This window comes from Euleptes europaea, chromosome 8, assembly GCF_029931775.1.
Source record: "Euleptes europaea isolate rEulEur1 chromosome 8, rEulEur1.hap1, whole genome shotgun sequence".
In the NCBI taxonomy this organism is placed as follows: Eukaryota; Metazoa; Chordata; class Lepidosauria; order Squamata; family Sphaerodactylidae; genus Euleptes; species Euleptes europaea.
Genome location: NC_079319.1, coordinates 68,852,148 through 68,872,025, shown reverse-complemented (window position 1 = coordinate 68,872,025; position 19,878 = coordinate 68,852,148). Strand labels below are relative to the sequence as shown.

At 45.7% G+C, this 19,878-nt stretch overlaps 1 protein-coding gene across 1 annotated transcript in view; it reads right to left on the bottom strand.

The window, feature by feature from the left end:
• CTDP1 (CTD phosphatase subunit 1) overlaps nt 1-3,338 on the bottom strand; it is a 76,792-nt gene extending 73,454 nt beyond the window's left edge. The window contains exon 1 of the mRNA XM_056854489.1: nt 3,224-3,338. The gene's annotated coding sequence lies outside the window, so the exon portion shown is untranslated. The remainder of the gene's footprint in view (nt 1-3,223) is intronic.
• Between the last annotated feature and the right edge of the window lie 16,540 nt (nt 3,339-19,878).

The following is a 19,878-nucleotide window of genomic DNA, read 5'->3' as shown; positions in this document are numbered from 1 at the left end:
TTATGCTTCTATTAATAATTGTCATTGTGGATTATTATTTAATTTCTTTAAGGACATTGCTAGTTCAAATCAGTTACACTGATCCCAAGAAGCATTCACTTGAAACAAATGTCCAGTATAGGTAAAACCTTTTGGGAAGTTTTCTTGCACAAGCTCTCCTAAAATGATTAGGAGTCATGTAAGTACACTACACTTTGCTAACATGGTTTCCCACAGTTTCTACTCATTTCAATAAGATCTGAGCAGAATTTTCCAGCAGATTGTGGTCAATGCTGACACAGATTTTCAATCAAGGAACAGCTAGCTTCTCAAAGTAGAGAAAGAACAGCAATAAGAGATAATTACTTGCTGCCATAAGATCAAGGAAATGACATCCTGTCTGAAGGGGGAAAAGCCTCTTTGAAGTGCTAGCTAAGAAGTCATTTCAGTTTCCCCTAACAGAAATACAATTCCTGTTCTAAATTGGGAAATAAAAATGTAGACGGAACACTAGTTAACATGCCCATTAAACACACACAATGACTGCCCTACTTACTGAACTAGACTGGTTTATGGAAAGTACACACAAGACTGAACCCCAGAATTCTGAGAAAATGCACAGATCAATAACAGATCACAGGCTTTGTTGCTCAAAGTTGGAGACTCCAGAAAGGCAACAGGATATCCAAGCACAGACTACTACCTGCTCTTTCTGTCAAAAAGACAAAACACTATCCATTCCTGAATCTGGTTATATATTAGGCTACCTCCCACAGTTTTGTTTGCACAGACGGAATCAAATTACACAACTTTTGTTCAAGCCATCTCTACAGTTTCCTTCAAAGAAAGTGTAATGTAAAGGCCCATGGATCTTCAAAGTCAGCACGTATTTTCCCGCCAGCATCTAACTAGACCTTCTGGGATATCAAAGCAGTCAAGTCAATTGCAACCAGAGGAGACCTGACAGATTTGCTTTCCAGAGCCTACTGTGACACCACAAAATATGAGCCAGTGACATCAAGGAAGCTACAGCAGAGAGGTCACTATCTGAATGATCAGTGGAGCACAAGTGACTGTAAACAACCTGTAATACTGACAAGGCCTTCAACTAGTAGAATATCATTTATAACATTTATTTTCCACTTTTGTAGCGTAATAATCACAGTGCATTCATGTGGGTTCTGCAGCACTGGTCTAAGACCTGATCCACACAAGTAGCAGCATGAGGTGGTAGAAGTCTGAGGCTGCATCGTTTCAGACAGAAGCAGTTAGAGTCACAGTTTAACACTCCCTCATGTAAAAACTCCTTGCAAATTAAACCATGTATGAGAAGGAAAGCTTTCTCTGCATGTTGTGCTAGCTTTCACACTTACAAGATTTTTTCTTTACCATCAAGTGACAGCTGACTTATGAAGAGCCCATAGGGTATTCGAGGCAAAAGAGGTTCAGAGGTGGTTTGCCACTGCATTCCTGTGTCCTAACCCTGGTATTTCCTTGGAGGTCTCCCATCCAATACTAGCCAGGGTCAGGGCTGAGTGTGTGTGACTGGCTCAGGGACAGCAAGTTTCCATGGCACGAGCAGGGATTCAAAACTGGGTTTTCCAGGTCCTTAACCTGCCTTTCTACAGGGAACTTGTGAGAGGGAACTTTGAAAAATGAAATTGCTCACCCGCAGTCTAAAAAGGAGCAGTACATCCTAAAGCCTCGACTCTCTGCCATTTCATCCGCACCTTATCTGCTCCATGTTTAGACCAGGCTTGTCTGCACCACTCATTCAATAATGTTTTGTCCTTAACACGGGGAAGAAGTTAAAAGGCTGGGTAGGAACTTATTTATTAAAATTATACCCCTCCCTGACCAAAGTCGCGCTCGGGAGGGGGCTTACATTGATATAATCAATATAATAATAAAAAGGAGCAGCAAGGAAAAAAATGCCTCAGGTCTGAGGAGTATATAATCATTTACACTACCCTGTTGTTGTTTTTAGCAGCTAACTCCACCCACTACCTGCTTGCTGGAAGAGTTTCAAAAGTTTTCAACTGGTCAAGAAGCTGAATTAAGCACCTGTATAGTCGGTCAAGAAGCCAGTAAGCAAACAAGGCTCACGGCCCTTCTCATCGTCCAGTTTTTCCTACGCTATCCGGGTATCCCTTTCTTTGGCGCTAAGTGCCAGTCCACTGCACAGTTTCGTCATTTATGCCTGGGAGTTTCTGCCTTGGATTTGCTGCTCGGTAGATGCACATTTTCCCCCATCCGAATCCCCAGAACTAAAAAATAAGACCTAGTGCAAAGTTTTGAGAATTCGCATGGGGGGAAATGTGCCTCTAGAGAACTGCAAATCCAGGGCAAAACCTCCCGTGCGTAAATGACCTTTGTTGACATGCACGGGAGGTTTTGCCTTGGATTTGCTACTCGGTAGATGAACATTTCCCCCCATCCGAACCCCCAGAACTAAAAAACAAGACCCCGTGCAAAGTTTTGAGAATTCGGATGGGGGGAAAAGTGCCTCTAGAGAACTGCAAAATGACCTTTGTTGACACGCACGGGAGGTTTTGCCTTGGATTTGCTGCTCGGAAGATGAACATTTCCCCCCCATCCGAATCCCCAGAACTGAAAAATAAGACCCCGTGCAAAGTTTCGAGAATTCGGATGGGGGGAAACGTGCCTCTAGAGAACTGCAAATCCAGGGCCAAAACCTCCCGTGCGTAAATGGCCTTTTGTTGACACGCACGGGAGGTTTTTGCCTTGGATTTGCCATCCGAATTCTCCAAACTCCGCACGGGGGGAGGAGGGGCCCATTTTTGAGTTCTGAGAACTCGGATGGGGGGGGAGGGGGGAAACGTGCATGTGCAGAGCGGCAAATCCAAGGCCAAACCTCCCGCGCGTAAGGCTGCTTTCTCTTCAGCCTTACGCGCGGGAGGTTTGGCCCAGGACCGTCCCGAGGCCGGGCGCGCTCAGCCGCCTACAATTGGGGAAGGGAAAAGGAGGAGGAGCGGGGCTTCCGCTGTCACAGGCGGCGCCGCCGCCGCGCAAGAGGGCGGGCGGAAGGGCCGGGCCGCCGCTCCTCCTCCTCCTCCCCGCTTGCCTCTTGGTCCGCGGCGCTCTTGCGAGGGGGAAAGCGGGCGCGAGAGGCCCGCGCGACGGCAGGAGGCCGTTCCACGTCCCGGGCGCGACCCCCAACGGAGGCGGCTTCGGGGCCCGGCGCGACCCGCCCCCCCCCACTCCCGTCCCTGCCTCCCCTTACCCGGGCGGGATAACCTGTCCACGCTGAGCGCAGAGCTCTCGCACCACTCCGGGCCGTTCCGCCTTCACCTTCCGCTCGGCCGGCCGCGAAGGCCCCGTCTCGGTGGCCGAGGCGCCGGGCCGCGGCGGGCCCGGCAGCGGCGCGCAAACCGCCAGCACCGCCCCGATTCTCACCGCCGACCCGGCCGACACTTTCCACTCCAGGAGCCGCAGCGGCTGCAGGCCGGCCACCCGCACCTCCGTCGCCTCGGAAGCGGGGGCGTCCCCCCCGGAGCCGGCGGCGCGGGCTCTAGCCCCCTCCATGGCCGCGGCGGCGGGGTCTCGGCCCCAGGCCGGGCCGGCGCGGGTCGCTATGGCAACGCGCGCCGCCGCCGGCCCAGTCTCTCGGGGACTGAGCGCGGGACGTTCTGCTGGCCCCTCCCCCACCACCCCCCACCCAACTATCACTACCACCTTCAAAAAACAACAACAAGAAGTAGTCACGAGCCGCGCCGCCTCAACGCGAGGTCAAGGACCCGGTGCGCAGGCGCGAGGCAACCCCACCCCCTCCCTTTTTCGTGCCGGAGCAGACATCCGCCACTCAGCCCGCCCAGCTGCAGGGAAGGCGTTGACGCACTCCTCCCCAGCGACCTCTGAGGAGGAATTGGTAGCCACGCCCCCCTCGAGCGCTCTCTTTTGGGGGGGCGGGGCAACGCGCGCAACGCCCTCGCCGTTAACGCTCAGCCGCTCCTCTGCGTGGGCAGGGTTGCCGGCCGTCCTGCAAAGCGGGGGATTGTGGGATTTAGATGCGGGCCCGTGTGCCTCGCGAGGACTACAAGTCCCACGGTGCAGCTCTGATGGGCTCGTGCGCGCTGCACAAGAACGCTTCAGATTGGTTTGGGTAACGGATTTCTGGGTCGCCTTTGGCATCTTTACCTGATGTAGCCAAAGGGGACCGACCGGCCTGCCTTCCTTCCTCATCAGCAGAAATGCTGGTTGGATCCAACCCTATGAGTTGTAACATGCTTTGACCACAACCTTCTGAGCTGGATTGGAACTCAGCTATTGCAGTGAATGCAGGAACACTAAAGCCTCGCTGCATCCTAGGGTTGCCTGGTCCCTCTTCACCACCCGTGGGAGTTTTGGGGGGCGGAGCCTGGGGTGGGCGGGGTTTGGTCAGGGGAGGGACTTCAATGCCATTGTTACGGCAGAACTCAGGAGCTGGATTTTAGAGCTCGAGACCCAAAGACCTCCAACCACTTTTCTTAGGAAAAACAAGGTTTATTTAGCAATTGCTAGTCCCAGCTTTCGCTCTTGTGAGTGATAAAAAAAAGAAAGCTCGGCCTCGAACAGAGGCGTGCAAGACCTTTTATAATCTTTGGTTAGCTCATTATGCATTCTCTAAAATACGTCACCTATACATTATTCTAGTGATTGGTTTACAACTTTTACAGACATTTCATTGGTTTATAATAAAATCAGAATAATTTTATTGGGTTACAACATAAGGAAAAATCATAGGTTTACAGAAATACAGCAATATTTTCATTGGTCTAGATAATACTTGTTTAGAGTTATTGTTAGTGCACCTGGTATTTCTATCTAGTTACAATTAATCTTTTACTCCTTTTAACACACCTGCCGCCCCCTTGTTCATTCTAACCCTAGTCAACCTTGAGCCCAACAAACAACACTGGCTTCGACTGTAATCTCTTTTTGGGTTCTTTTACTGTCTGTTTCTTCATTCTAAATATATCTTTCCAGGGGGCCTTCTGGATTTGGAGTTTTAATAATAAAATTTCAATTTTTAACTCTTACAGGTCTGCTGCCTCACCATAGAGTCCAATTGCCAAAGCCGCCGTTTTCTCCAGGCGAACTGATCTCTATCGGCTGGAGGTCTCTAGCCAGTACCTGGTGGCTGCCAACCCGACTGCATACTCACATCAGAGTTTGTTCCGTTGAACTCAGTGGGACATGCTTGTCAAGAAGTTGAGGTCCCTCAATTTCTTGGATTGTATTATTTCTTTTGAGTTCAGGCCTAGAAGCCTAAGAATTCTGTGTTGTTGGGATTTTAGACCATCAAAATAAGTTTCCTTTTGAAAACTGCTTCTGTAGAGGGAGTAAGGTAAGCCTCAGCTGGTGCTTGTTAAAGCCTTCTCTCCCCTTTCTGGAATGCAAGGCCATGCATTGCCATAGTAACCAATCGGTCAGCCATCATGACAATGTCCAGGTAGTTCTGTAAGCTTCCTGACCTGAACACCTCTTAGTGAGTCAGCATTCCTGACCAAGCGATTAATTACCAGCTAATTGCTTTCGTTTTCTCAATTGGCTTCTATGAGCTCATCCTTTTGAGAAAACGGATAGAAGGACAAACCAGCCCTAAGCAAACTGCACGCTTTGGGGCACAGCAGGAGCGCTGTGCTGGCGGCATCACAACCCATTTGATTTTGGCCCTTGAGGGAAAATCTCTGGTCAAGCTGACCTGCTTGGACGAAACTTTGGACAACCTTTTGAATGCTGGAGGCATCTTTGGAACTTGGTAACTATAAATCTGATGCAAGAAACCTTTGCCAATCCTTTTGAACCAAAAAGGCTTTTGAATGTACTAGTTAGCTATGCTAAATAGTTTATTATTTTCTTGCTTGAAACTTCATGAACCTTTTCTTTCCTGTAAACCAGCCTGAATCTTATAATAAATTGTTAGCCTTTAAATGGATTGTGTCTTTTGATTTTGGGATTCCAAGCCTAAATTCTAAGTGCCTTGTTTGAGTGTAAAAACCACCTACCAAAAGAACCTAAGATATTTTGGGAGTGTAATCTTTCCCTGGCAGGCTTCTACCTTGCAGGGCAAGCGTTGCACTTAACTTTTGAAGCTTAGCAGGGGTTACTCTGGACCCCGTGCCTGGAGGCTTAACTTTTGGTCCAGAGTTGGTGTCAGCTACTGATTAAACTGGGGGTGGAGACCCGGAGTTTAATGTTTTGTCTTTTTGGGAAACTTTTGACTAAACCGAAGCAGCTCCATCTGGTGGAGGCTGGTTGGAGCTCTTTGACAATGCTATTGAGTAAACATGCAGAGTATGAAGCTGCTAGGCTGGTTTCTATCATGCAGAGCTGCCAACACTTGACTTGTAAAATTCCTGCCTATTTGGGGGCTGGGGCTGACAACAGCGTGTCTATACTCGTGATATAGCAGAAGCTCACACATTATAAGGTGCAAACCAGTGAGTATTTATTTATAGTACAAAAACTGACAGAGTAACTAGCCTTGTGAACACCAACTCTCCAGAGTTAAATCTTACATATGCACACTTCTTAAATACATGTATACAGCCAATCACAATACAGACTCAATTAGTGCTTACATTAGCCCAGTACAGTTGATCTTAATTGGATAATTGGCAACTTCCCTTACTCAGCACTTTACAGCATTTGACAGCTGTCAGACTAGATCAGGGGTCGGCAAACTCATTAGTCAAAAGAGCCAAATATCAACAGTACAACGATTGAGATTTCTTTTGAGAGCCAAACTTCTTAAACTTAAACTATATAGGTAGGTACACTGTTTATTAACATAATAAACTGTAATTAAAGTTTTAAGTCTTAATTAAACTATAGGTACACTGAATAAAACTTGATATCATACTTAATAGTGATCTTATTTATTGATAAAAATTAAATTGTAAGTCCCTGCCATTTCCCCCTCCCCGTCTGGAGTCCTCGTCTGGAGGCCTGGTCTACCGCCATAAAAGCCTATTGGTAGACCTGGCCTCCGGCTGAGTCCCATTGGGAGCCCAGGTCTACCCATTGGCTTTCTTGGCAGTAGACCTGGCCTCCGGAGGCCCATAGAAGCCAATTGGTAGACCTGGCCTCTGAAGGGGGACTTTTTCCCCTCCTTGGAGTCCAGGTCTACCGCCAAGAAAGCCAGTGGGTAGACATGGCCTCCCAATGGGACTCAGCCGGAGGCCAGGTCTACCAAAGGAAGCCAGCCCCGCCCAACAGCTGATAGGCTGGCTGGGGGGCAGGAACCCCCGAGCCGCCCACCCAGCAATCGCGCGGCTAGAGGGGAGGGGAGGCTTTAGCCTCCCAACCATTGAGGGCAAGGGAAAGGGGGACCTGGCCATTCTCCACTGCTCTCTCAGGCGCGCCGGCTCCGCAGCCCGGCTGCCGGTGCGAGCGAGCGCAAGAGCAGGGGCTCCGAACCAAGTTCGGAGAGCCGCACTCAACGGGCTAAAGAGCCGCATGCGGCTTGGGAGCCGCAGTTTGCAGACCCCTGGACTAGATCACTGAGATCTGAACATATGATCCTGAGCACAAACATTTCCTACATGATAGGATCGAGCAGAGTTTGGGGAGGGAAGTGACCTTAGTAGGGATGTGATTCCATAGTGTCTACTACCGAAACTACCATATCCTCCAGGGGATTGATCTCTAATCTGTAGATCAGTTATAATCCTGGAGAACTCCAGGCCCCACCTAGAGAATGACAGCCGTATTTTGATGTGCCCCATAGTGCAAAAGACAAAAACTAGCTATAATATCATTTTTCTTGTAATTATAAAATACTATGCTTTCCCATCTTGGTAGTAACTGTAGTGAATGTCCAAGCAAAAATTCGATCCTGTAACAGCTTTCCCAATCACTTGCTGTATTGTTGCATCCACAACATTTGATGCTACAGCATCCAAGCGTGTTTGTATTGGTCAGCCTTTATTTTAGTTCCCTCTAAAACCTGGACCTTTTATCTTTCTGACATTTGGCAAACATAATTAGTTAGATGAGGCACTCAATCCCTGAACATTTCATCCAAATTGGATTTAAAAAACCACAGCTGGAAATATATTTCTGTTGAAGTCAATGGAAAATGCTACTGCAAAATCATACTAATGCTCAACAGGAAGGGGAGAGGAATAAGCTTTAATGACTACACATATGCGCATAACCACAAACAACAAATAATCACACAGCGAACATTAAAATCTCTTAACTTTATTAATACACAAGTAATTCACCAAACATTAAGGATGAATCATAGGAATATTTCTGAATCTAAACCAGGAAAAGATGCGGGCACCGCAATCTGGGGGGGTAGCTGTGCCACAGCTGGGGATGGCCAAGCTGAGCCACCTCCTAAGTGGCTTGCTGCACCACGGCCAGAACTCAACGGATGTTCCCCCAACCCCTGTGGAACCGCTGTATGCAGCTCAGTGGGCTACACCTATGTTTTCTCTGGAGTAAGCTTGCTCTACAAATGTGGGTGTTCCCATACCAAAAAAGCTACGGAAAATGGTTAACACCAGCCCCGCCCCCAAGCATGCTCCTTTGGCACCAGCGCAAGCCCCTGCGCTGGAGATGCGTTGGTGTGCACAGCTATGCCAGTGCCCATGCATGGCACTGCCGCACCATTCCCTGCCATGGGCTTAAGTGACCCGCTGCCATCGTAAATATCCCTTAAGCTGGCGCAAGTGGCATTTATGCTGGCGCCAGGATCATGCAGCCTCCTCAGCGTTTTCTGGGACCCCCCCCCCCTTGTGGATTGTGCTGTAAAGGTATTTGTGCAAAAAATGGTTCACAAACTTGTAAACTTTCAAGCAGAAGGTGCATTATTTAAATGTCTGTAGCGTGTCTATTTTTTCTTAGTCCCCCCCCCCCCTTAGATTTTGGCCAGGCTACACAGTGCAACAGGTAGGTTCTCTGTGCCAGATTAATGGCAGAATGCTGTTAATGCCAACTAATGGAGTGCCTCTTGAAGCTTCATAATGGTATAACATGAACATTTCTCACTCCCTGTCCCAAATACTTTCTATCTCAATTAGACAAGGAAAGTAAACAAAAGGAAGGACAAAAATAATACAAAAACAGACCAGTTCCATTTGCATTCCATTAAATACTTACCCGAGATAATTATTATAATTTTTGATTAAAATAATTTGAGGAGGGGCTGTGGCTCAGTGGTAGAGCATCTGCTTGGCACACAGACGGTTCCGCATGCAATCCTTGGCATCTGCAGTGAAAACAAACAGATAATAGGGAGTGAGAAAGACCTCTGCCTGAGTTCTTGGAGAGTCTCTGCCAGTCTGAGTAGGCAATGGTCACCTTGATAAACCAATGGTCTGATTCAGTATAAGGCAGCTTCATGTGAGTATGTGTTCCTATTTATTGTTCACTTTTCCTAATGGCAATATTTGCCCAAAGCAACTAACAAATTAAAACATCAATAAAACAATCATTTAACAGAAGCAACTATTCCAATACACTGAAAATTCCACAGATCTCACCTTAAGCCTGTTTACAGCATGAAAAACAATAACTGCATAGTTTCTCCTCTATAGCCTCCACTAAAGTTACTAAGGTGTAATTTTTATCCCCCACCTTGTTCAATTTTTATTAGTTGATTTCTAATCTGCTCTTATCAGATCAGGTTATACAAACGTTTATTTCTCCTGTATAAAATCCTTGTCTCATCTATCCACCGAGGCCTTCAAACTATACCCAAAACACACATATGTTTTATTTCAGTTGTATGAACTGACTGTTCCTGGAAGGAAGTGCGTTATCTCTTGGTCTCTATGACATGGATGTTGCTAAATAAATGGCATGATTGTTTGCCATAGGCGATTAATTCCATCTTCACATTATTCAGGCTGACCATACATAGCTCCCTAGATGGTGATCTGTGCTTTTATTGCACGCAGCTCTAGCTGTATTATCCCTGTATAGTTGCATTTCGGAATGCATACACATACAGCCATAGGATCAGGGCTATGTGATTTAGGGGAGGAGAATTGACAAAGTCCTTACATAAATAGGGATGGAGCCAGTACAGTGGATGCTTAGACAAAAGGTATAAATAAAAGGAATAAAACGAGAGAAAAACCACAAAGAAAGAATGCAATTTAACAATGCAAGCTCTCTTCTCAAGTCTTGAAGAACCAACCAGCCCTTGCTAAATTACTAGCTCAGCAGCAAATAAGCTAGTAAAAGCCAAAGCTGTTTGCAATTAGATCCTTTGTTGCACTGATGCCTCTTTGTAATTAGTGCCATAAAGGATGCCCAAGTGAAATATTTAACAATGCTGAGGTTGCGGGATAAAAAAGTAGCATTAATTTCCCCCACTCCTGGAGGCTCTTTTCCTTGGCCAGAGAAACAGCCATTCGATGAATGTCTTGATTTAAGGAAAATGTATTGTAATTTCCAATATGAAACCTTACTGGATGTATTTTGCCCTTTTGTCATATTAACCATGTGAAATGGGTGAGGTTTTGTTCTTTCTCATGTAATAGGAAGTACCAAGCTGTGCTAGGGTTGCCAGGCCCCTCTTCGCCACCGGCGGGAGGTTTGGGGGGGCAGAGCCTGAGGAGGGCAGGGTTTGGGGAGGGGAGGGACTTAAACGCCATAGAGTCCAATTGCCAAAGCGGCCATTTTCTCCAGGTGAACTGATCTCCAGCCGATAGAGATCACCTGGAGAAAATGGCTGCTTTGGCCATTGAACTCTATGGCATTTAAGTCCCTCCCCTCCCAAACCCCACTCTCCTCAAGGCTCCACCTGTAGGTTGGCAATCCTAAGCTGTGGTCAAAGACGACAAGTCAGACCCAGAGGAGTTGACATGTGGGGTACCCCAAGATTCTGTTCTCTTCCCTATGCTATTTGTTAATTTTATACATGGCTGCTCAGGAAGATAGTTCTGAGCTTTGGAACTGGGTATCATGAATATGTTGATGACACACATGGCTATATTTCTTTGACTAAGCCAATAGATGCAGCTGTCTCTGTCGTGAGCCAGTGCTTTGACCAGGTAGCTATGAAGGAACAGGCTGAAACTAAATCCAGTCAAGATCAAGTTGATTCTGGTCAGTAAGGCTGATATTTCAGAGGGGATTGCATTGATATCCTTAGATGGAATTTCTTTGTCATGACCTGGGATCAGTACGTATGGAGTGCCTCTCCCAATATTTACCTGTGTGCAACGTACATTCCTCTCACAATTTGTCCTAGCAGTTGCAACATTTAGAGAGGTAAATGCATCGTCAACCTGTTCCAATATATTTTCTGTTCCAACATTCTAGAACGGGCGTCCATAGGAGGGACAGGCTGCCCTGCTGCAGTCTGTTGTTTGGCTCTGTTTAAGGTGACTGTTGATGGCCGCTGATTGTTTAGACATTGGTTGGGTTGTCATTAGGGTTGCCAGCTCTGGGTTGGGAAATACCTGGAGATTTTGGGGGTGGAGCCTGAAGAGGGCGGGGTTTGGAGTGGGGAGGGACTTCAATGCCATAGAGTCGAATTGCCAAAGTGGCAATTTTCTCCAGGGGAACTTATCTCTGTTATCTGGAGATCAGTTGTAATAGTGGGAGATCTCCAGCCACCACCTGGAGGTTAGGAAATCAAAAGTCTGCACTTGTATAAAGCTCAATGAAGCACATACAAAGCACTTTGCAAGCAGTTATATTGTGAGGTGGAGCCTCACCAAAACAATATCCCAAGGATATAAATACAGAGCAAGAACTTGTTATAATGCGATAAATTTACATCAGGTAAGTGTATATACACAACAAAATCAGGTGCACAAAAATTGAGGAGACCACCTGGAGGTTGGCAGTCCTAGTTGACATTGTTGTTTCTTGTTTGTAATATGATGGGTTTTATATATTTTAATGTACTTATGCTATGTTTCACTTTGTATACCACCTCGAGTCTCTTCTGTGAAAAGTGATTTATAAATATTTTAATAAATTAATACTGTTCGTGCTCAAGCTAAAGTTACTTAGCCCGGCGCAGTTTGGCAAGCGCAATTGTAAATGGAATAGAGCATTTGACAGTGTTTAGTAACAGCAGATGGCTTACATCAAGAAAGAGATTTCTCCTCAAGCCTTCTCTCATCACACCCACATGTTTAACTGTATGATATGAATGAAGGCATATGTTCTAATCATCAATTTTGGGAAATTTTCCCATTCAGTATTTCCAAGGAGGTGAGACCAGTGACTATTCAAGCTCTTTTTTCACGAATACAGTGTAGTAAAGGTATAAACAATATCTTCAAACAGACAAGCATGGTCAGTCTGTTCCAGTCTATTGTACTGACCATTGCTTGAAGTGGTATCATAAGAACATAAGAAAAGCCAGATCAGACCAAGGTAGGGTTGCCAGGTCCCACTGGTAGGAGGTTTTTTGGGGTGGGGGTTTGGTAGGGTTGCCAGGTCCCTCTTTGCTATCGGCCGGAGATTTTTGGGGTGGAGCCTTGAGGAGAGTGGGGTTTGGGAGGGGAGGGGCTTAAATGCCATAGAGTTCAATGGCCAAAGCAGCCATTTTCTCCAGGTGATCTCTATCGGCTGGAGATCAGTTGTAATAGCAGGAGATCTTCTGCTATTACCTGGAAGTTGGCAACCCTAGGGTTTGGGTAGGGGAGGGACTTCAATGCCATAGAGTCCAATTGCCAGTGCAGCCATTTTCTCCAGTTGAAATGATCTTTATAGGCTGGAGATCAGTTGTAATAGCAGGATATCTCCATCTAGTACTTGGAGGTTGGCAGCCCTAGACCAAGGCCCATCAAGTCCAGCAGTCTGTTCACACAGTGGCCAGCCAGGTTCCAACCATAGTATTTTTAGAGATCAGATCTTGAAGCCTGAACAGGTTACAATACCCGTGGTAAATAGTATATGGGGGACACAGCTATTCACTATGAAAAATATGAAGTCAAAAAGATACAGCTGAGCTGGAAAAAGTGTAGAAATCAAGAGCCAAAAGGATCAAGGAATTGGCCCTCTTTCAGAATGCAGAAAGGTGTAAATCCCAAAATAGACATGCAGCGCTGGCATGGGGGGGCATTCCCGGGGGCGGAGCTGACGTTAGTCAGCTTCCACAGCCCCTCCAGGCTGGGAACGCTCCCTCCAGCAACAGCGTTGATGCACCAGGATTTTCCAGCCGATAGAGATCAGTTCACCTGGAGAAAATGGCTGCTTTGGCAATTGGACTCTATGGCAATTGTCCCTCCCCTCCCCAAACCCCTCCCTCCTCAGGCTCTGCCCCAAAAATCTCCAGATATTTCCCATCCCAGAGCTGGCAACTCTACTAGGGTTGCCAACCTCCAGGTACTAGCTGGAGATCTCCTGTTATAACAACTGATCTCCAGCCGACAGAGGTCACTTCACCTGGAGAAAATGGCCACCTTGGCAATTGGACTCTATGGCATTGAAGTCTCTCCCCTCCCCAAACCCTCCCCTCCTCGGGCTCCACCCAAAAAACCTCCTGCCGGTGGGGAAGAGTGGGCAACCCTAAACCCAACCCCCAACCCCGATTTTCTACAAACCCAGGGGTTCTCCCAGGTCTGTAGAAATTTTTTAATGTGTGTACCAAGCCCAATTCTCTGGATCTATCGGGTCTCATGGGAGCCAGGTTCACAATTAGATCTACACTTTTCTTATCACTCCAAAGCATTTGTAACTAAATATATGCATCCAGAGCTACTGGGGGCTGAGACGTTTGCTCCAAGCAGTTATGCTTCTCATCCAGTTAATTGCAGAGTTTGACGCTATACCTATCCCATCACAGCTGACTAGTGCTGATGTCCTTTGCTTCGTTCTCTTTATCAGCAGTGCAGTCCTAAACTGAGTTACAGGCTTCTACGCCCGTTGATTGCAATGGACGCAACTCTGTTTAGGATTTCACTGTAAAAGGTTAAAATTAGTGGAATAAGAGGAGAAGGAATATAAAACATTCCTAAAACATACATTCCCTTCAACTGTATGATAACACTGTTCCAACAGTGTGTGTGTTTTCTTGTCCCACAAGATGGCAGCATTGCTGGATTTGTTTCAAGTTGGTGTACAGAACAGGCGTTGTGTACACCGGCTGCCAAGGAAAGAGAGTCATATGATGCCCCATGGAACAAGACAATGGATGGAAACGAAAAAGACCGATCCTTTTGGATAATATTTACATCTAAGCAAATGAATGAGCAAATAATAAAAATGCTGGAACAGAACATTGGTGTATGCTGTATTAATAAATCTGAATCTGAACATTGAGAAAGCATATAGAATACAGCTGAGTTCCCCCCCCTCCAAATACTGTGCAAAGCATAAAAGAAGTTGAGGCAATCCAGTGTCCTCACAAACAGTGTTATTTGCACATCAAATATGTTTGGCTACATGGTGTGGAGGACAGAGAAATGAGGCACACAGTGGAATTCAAAATCAGCCTGTTCGGCTAACTGAACTTGACGTAATAAGGCGGGCTCTACTGTCATGCAAAATAACTGAACAAGTTTTGCCAAAAGGTGGATGAGATTAAAAGCAGTACAAAAAAAAAGAAGAAGCTGGAGCTTTGCTCAAGATGCCAGGAGCAGGAGTGGAGTGGGGGGTTGCACAGGGAAAGGTTTGGAGAGACAATGTTTGGAGAATAAAACAACAAAGAAATGAAGGGGATGAAAAGAAAAGGGTCTGTGGTCTGGAGCGAGGAACAGGCCTTTAATCAGAGAGAAGTTACAGTTCTCTGAAAGATGTGAAGAAAGCCAGAACAACCCTGATCAAGGCCGTTGGACCGAACGAGAGAACGGCGGACTATGTAGACAGCGCATCTGTTCTTGGCCCAAGAGGAAACGAGGCTGATGACAGGATGTCCGTTAGCAACCGAGGAAAGGATAAACAAGAGTTTCATTTTTCAAGACGAAATGATATAGATGCACATTCTGTTCAGTGAGATGAATGCAGACAAATGCCAGCACCAGACATGATTGGACATGATGTTAAAAATTATAGCTCATCAAGAGGGAGGAAATGCAGTGCTCTCCTTCTGCATTGATGTGACAGATGCACTAATATTAGGGGATTGGATGTGTGGCAGGAGGGTGTTTTCTGATTAAATGATCACCCACCAAAGCTCATTAACACAGCAGCTAGGTGCTGTTCTCAAAGCCAGAACAATATCTGTAAAATATGGCCCAAATCTTTCTCTTCTTGCTGTAATTCAGAAGAACGCTGTGGAGCACACATTCCCCTAAGCAACCTTCTCATTTTCTGGACAATTTCACCTTGCATCCCACCCATTGGGAGGGGGGAATATCTGAAAAAACTATCAGCAAATACCACCACCCACACCATAATCAGAGTGGTGAACCTAGGGTTGCCAACCTCCAGTTACTAGCTGGAGATCTCCTGCTTTTACAACTGATCTCCAGCCAATAGAGATCAGTTCACCTAAAGAAAATGGCCACTTTGGCAATTGGACTTTATGACATTGAAGTTCCTCCTCTCCCCAAACCCTGCCCTCCTCAGGCTCTGCCCCCAAAATCTCCCGCCGGTGGCGAAGAGGGACCTGGCAACCCTAGCTGAACTGTCGTTTTCCAACAGGTTTACTAATCTGGATCAGGAGGTCTCTGCATGCATTTCAGTTTCTAGAGTGGTTTGCCTTTGTTCCCACATCAAGACCTTCCACATGCATGTGGTGTAGTGGTTAGAGTGTCCGACTAGGATCTGGGCAATCCGGGTTCAAATCCCTACTCTACCATGGAAACTTGCTGGGTGAACTTGGGCCAGTCATTCATACTTAGTCCAACCTACCCCACAGGGTTGTTGTGAAGATAAAATGGAGAAGGGGAGAATGTTGTAAGGCCCTTTGTGTTCCCCATGAGGGGGGAAGAAGAATAAGAGTTGGTTTTTATATGCCTACTTTCTCTACTACTTAAGGGAGACTCAAACCGGCTTACAATCACCTTCCTTCTGTGAGGTAGGTGAGGCTGAGAGAGTGTGACTAGCCCAAGCTGGCTTCATGTGTAGGAGCAGGGAAACAAATCCAATTCACTAGATTAGCCTCTGTGCTCCTGTGGAGGAGTGGGGAATCAAACCTGGTTCTCTAGCTCACAGGCCATTGCTATTAACCACTACACTATGCTGGCTCCCTTATATATAGGGACCCATATATAGGTTAAATGAATAAATAAAGACTGTGGTCCAAGTTGGGATTGTTAACACAGTGTATTGCTCTGTTGTGAGACTTTTTTTTTTTTTGGCCCCCAAATATAATACCAATTAACTTGACTGGTTGCCTCTGAACTTTAATATTCTGGGAGAAAGAGGACACAAGCTGGAAGAGAGCTGTTTGAGTATAAAACAGAAAAGCAGCATATAAATGTGCTAATTAATTCTCTCTATTAACATTCCCCATAGTATAAATCATTTTATAAACCTCCATGAAGCCTCCTTAATTATATTTTAATGAACACACAAAAATCACAAAAACATTTTAGCCTTTTTTCATAGGGAAGATATGCTTTATGTCCCTTTTCCCGCTCTGTTATATCCTTTTGAGATGGCCCAACCAAAACAGTAGACCGAATGCACAATAGATTTATATATAGGTGTTACGAACTTGGATATATCACGTTCAACTCCCTTTCTAGCAGCCCCTTACATGGAATTTGCCTTTTTAAAACTGCTGCTTCACGCCTTTTTAAAACTGCTGCTTCATGCAACTGCTGCTTCACGCAACATTTTCAATGGGCAACCTCAGTGACTGAAGGAAAGGAAAGGGGGAAGGATCTCTGCCCCTGAAGTTGCAGTTTTCCTGAAGATCATCAAATAAGAGAACTTGGAATAGAGGAGGGGTTTCCCAGTCAGACAATGCAGGCACATATAGAAAGAGGCCCAAACCTTAGCCTCTGTTCTCTAAGAAATGACTCATTCATATATTGCAAATCCTCCCTTCTAATAGGAAAAACATAGCTATAAACTTTGCTCTGTTAAAAAAAAACCCCGCTTTGATGGCGCAGCATAAATTAAGTTTAACAGAAGTATGTGTACAAATGTGTGCACAGAAAGCACACAGCAGCAGAACAGAAGCTATGAGAAGGTATCAAGTTAACTCGGAGTGAATACAATGGGCAGGTCACCAAATATGGTTGCCAGGTCCCTCTTCGCCACTGGCAGGAGGTTTTTGGGGCAGAGACTGAGGGGTTTGGGGAGGGGAGGGACTTCAATGCCATAGAGTCCAGTTGCCAAAGCAGCCATTTTTCTCCAGGTGAACTGATCTCTATCAGCTGGAGATCAGTTGTAATAGCAGGATATCTCCAGCTAGTACCCTATCACCAACCCTATCTCCAAGGATGACTGACCACAGCATGCCATAGACTGGTCATCTGGAACTTTGTGCCAAGTAGCAAGGAGAATGCTCTCCCGCATCGGCACCTCATTCAGATATCTGGGGTAGCAGAGGAATTGAAAGCCTTCCCCACAGCTTGGCAGGATGTTACAGATGACCACATTACTGCATACAGAAGTAACTTAACAGTCCAATAAAAGGCTGTCTGTAACTACCTGTCGTACTCCATGTACAGTTTGCCATGGTTAGTAGCTCCTGGCAGTATACCCTGCTCCTTAAATCCAACCCAAAGTGGATGTCCTGGGGTTGGATCTAAAGGTCCAGACCTCCACTGGCCAAAGTGTCCTTGAGTTAGCAGAAGGCTGTTAGCGGAACAGAACCTTTGGATCCAGCCCATTGTATTTTATAATTATATGTTGTGTTAATGCTTCACACCCTGCTATCATCATGTTCTTTGCATTTCCATTTTATTTACGTATTGTTAATTTGACATATATTCCCACTATATCTCAAGCTACATTGCCACTAGCCCAGTCCATTCCATGCATCTGAAGTAGACTACAACAGTTAGTTACTCTATAATTATTTACTTACTTCATTTATACCCTGCCTTTTTCCCTAATGGGGACTAAAAGGGGCTCATATGATTCTCTATCCTCACAACAACCTTGTGAGATAGGGTAAGCTGACAGTGTGGGAATGGCCCAAGGACACCCAACGAGCTTCCATGGCCGAACCCAGATCTCCAAGATCCTAATCTGACACTCTAACCACTACACCACGCTACACCACACACTACAGAGGCTCTAGGTAGCCTTGTTGGGTCAAAGAAATATTCAGAACCAAAATCTATGTAATGTCTCTTACGATGACCAACCAAAACGACTAGGCTTGCGCGTATCGATAAACCTGAACTGAAAATAAACCCGAAATTAGCTGTTTTGGCAATATTCGGTTTTTGGTTTTGCTGAATACCAAAACCTGGGAATAAAGCTGAAGCCGGATAGCCGATTGCCAAATCAGCCGAATAGGTATTTGGCTTTTGTTGGCTTCGGCTTTCCCCACAACCCTAAAAATGACACAAAACAGCTTGTGAGCATCTGAGAACTTCATCAGGCTAATATTAAAAAGGGCGGGGAGGGGGAGTAAGAAGAAAAAAGTTTTTTTCTGGCCTTGATCTTGAGGTTTCTTGTCTTCTATTTAAAGGCCTTTTATGCACGGGTTGTTTCCATTGCGATCACCCCCCCACCCCAATACTTCAGGATGTTTTCTGGATGCTGTTTCTGGTGGCATTCAGAAAATGTGGGGGAAACACAGGGAGAGAACGAAGTGACTTCTAAAGGTCGGAAAAGACATGCATAATGAAAATGAAGCCTCAAAGTAGTCGGGCAGGGGGATCACCACAGAAACAACCCGTGCATAAAAGCCCAAAATGTCCTGCAGACTCAGGAGGCACGGAGGTGCCAGGCAGAGTTAGTATCATGTTGTATCCCTTGCTGTCTAAAGATTTTCAAGATGCTTCACCACAATGGGCTATTCGTTTAGAAATTGTATTTTTCGTCTTTCACCACACGATGGCAATGCAAGATTTGAGTTTTGTGCCTAGCATTTGTGTACCTGTGTTTGTGTGTTAATGTAGTTGGGCTGAAAATTAAAAACAGTGGGGGAAAGTGTTGATTCAGTGGTTGCTTCGAATAGGGCCAGGCTATAATATTCCCCAGCATAAAAATGCAGAAACAAACCTCAGACATCATTCCCAAATATGGAAATCGGAACTCAGCAGTTTACACAGAATGTATGTAATTTGCCTCTATGAAACAATCCTTAAAAGAGTTAGGAACTGTCTTTCTCTACAACAGAATTTTGAAGCCCAATTCTCACATGACTTTTTGCATGCAAGACTGATATAGTCCTATACAGTATAGGAGGGCAGTTGGGGGTGGGGGCTGAATTGGTATCTGGCTTGTGTTTCTCTTTTTTGTTCTCCAGGATTATAGTTCTTGTTGGATGTATGAATTATTCAGTTGGAGGTTTTGATTTTTTTTATATTGGTTCTTATTTTTATGACTATTGGTTTGATTTGGTGTTTTGTGGAATACGGCTACTTTCTGGGAGAGTCAGAGGCAGGTTTAGAAATGTTCTAAATACATAAATCCATCCCTACACATATGAACCTAACTCAGTGCTTCATATGAACTGCTTTTAAAACCTTGCTTGTGAGAGTTACCCCTGTGATTCTGAGTTCTGTTGTTGCTATTTTGATTCTTAGAATCATAGAGTTGGAAGGGACCACCAGGGCCATCTAGTCCAACCCCTTACACAATGCAGGAAATTCCCAACTACCTCTCCTCCCCGCACACACCCAGTGACCCCTATTCCACGCCCAGAAGATGGGGGGGGGGAAAACCCCTCTGGGATCCCTGGCCAATCTGACCTGGAGGAAAATTGCTTCCTGACCCACATGGGTGAGGCAGTTTGGCAAACTGTGTGCTGGGGAATGTTAGGGATCAGTGAAGACAGCATCCTTTCACAAGAGCATGCCAACGTGGCCTTAACCATGTTACGGTTGCCATCCTCCAGGTGGG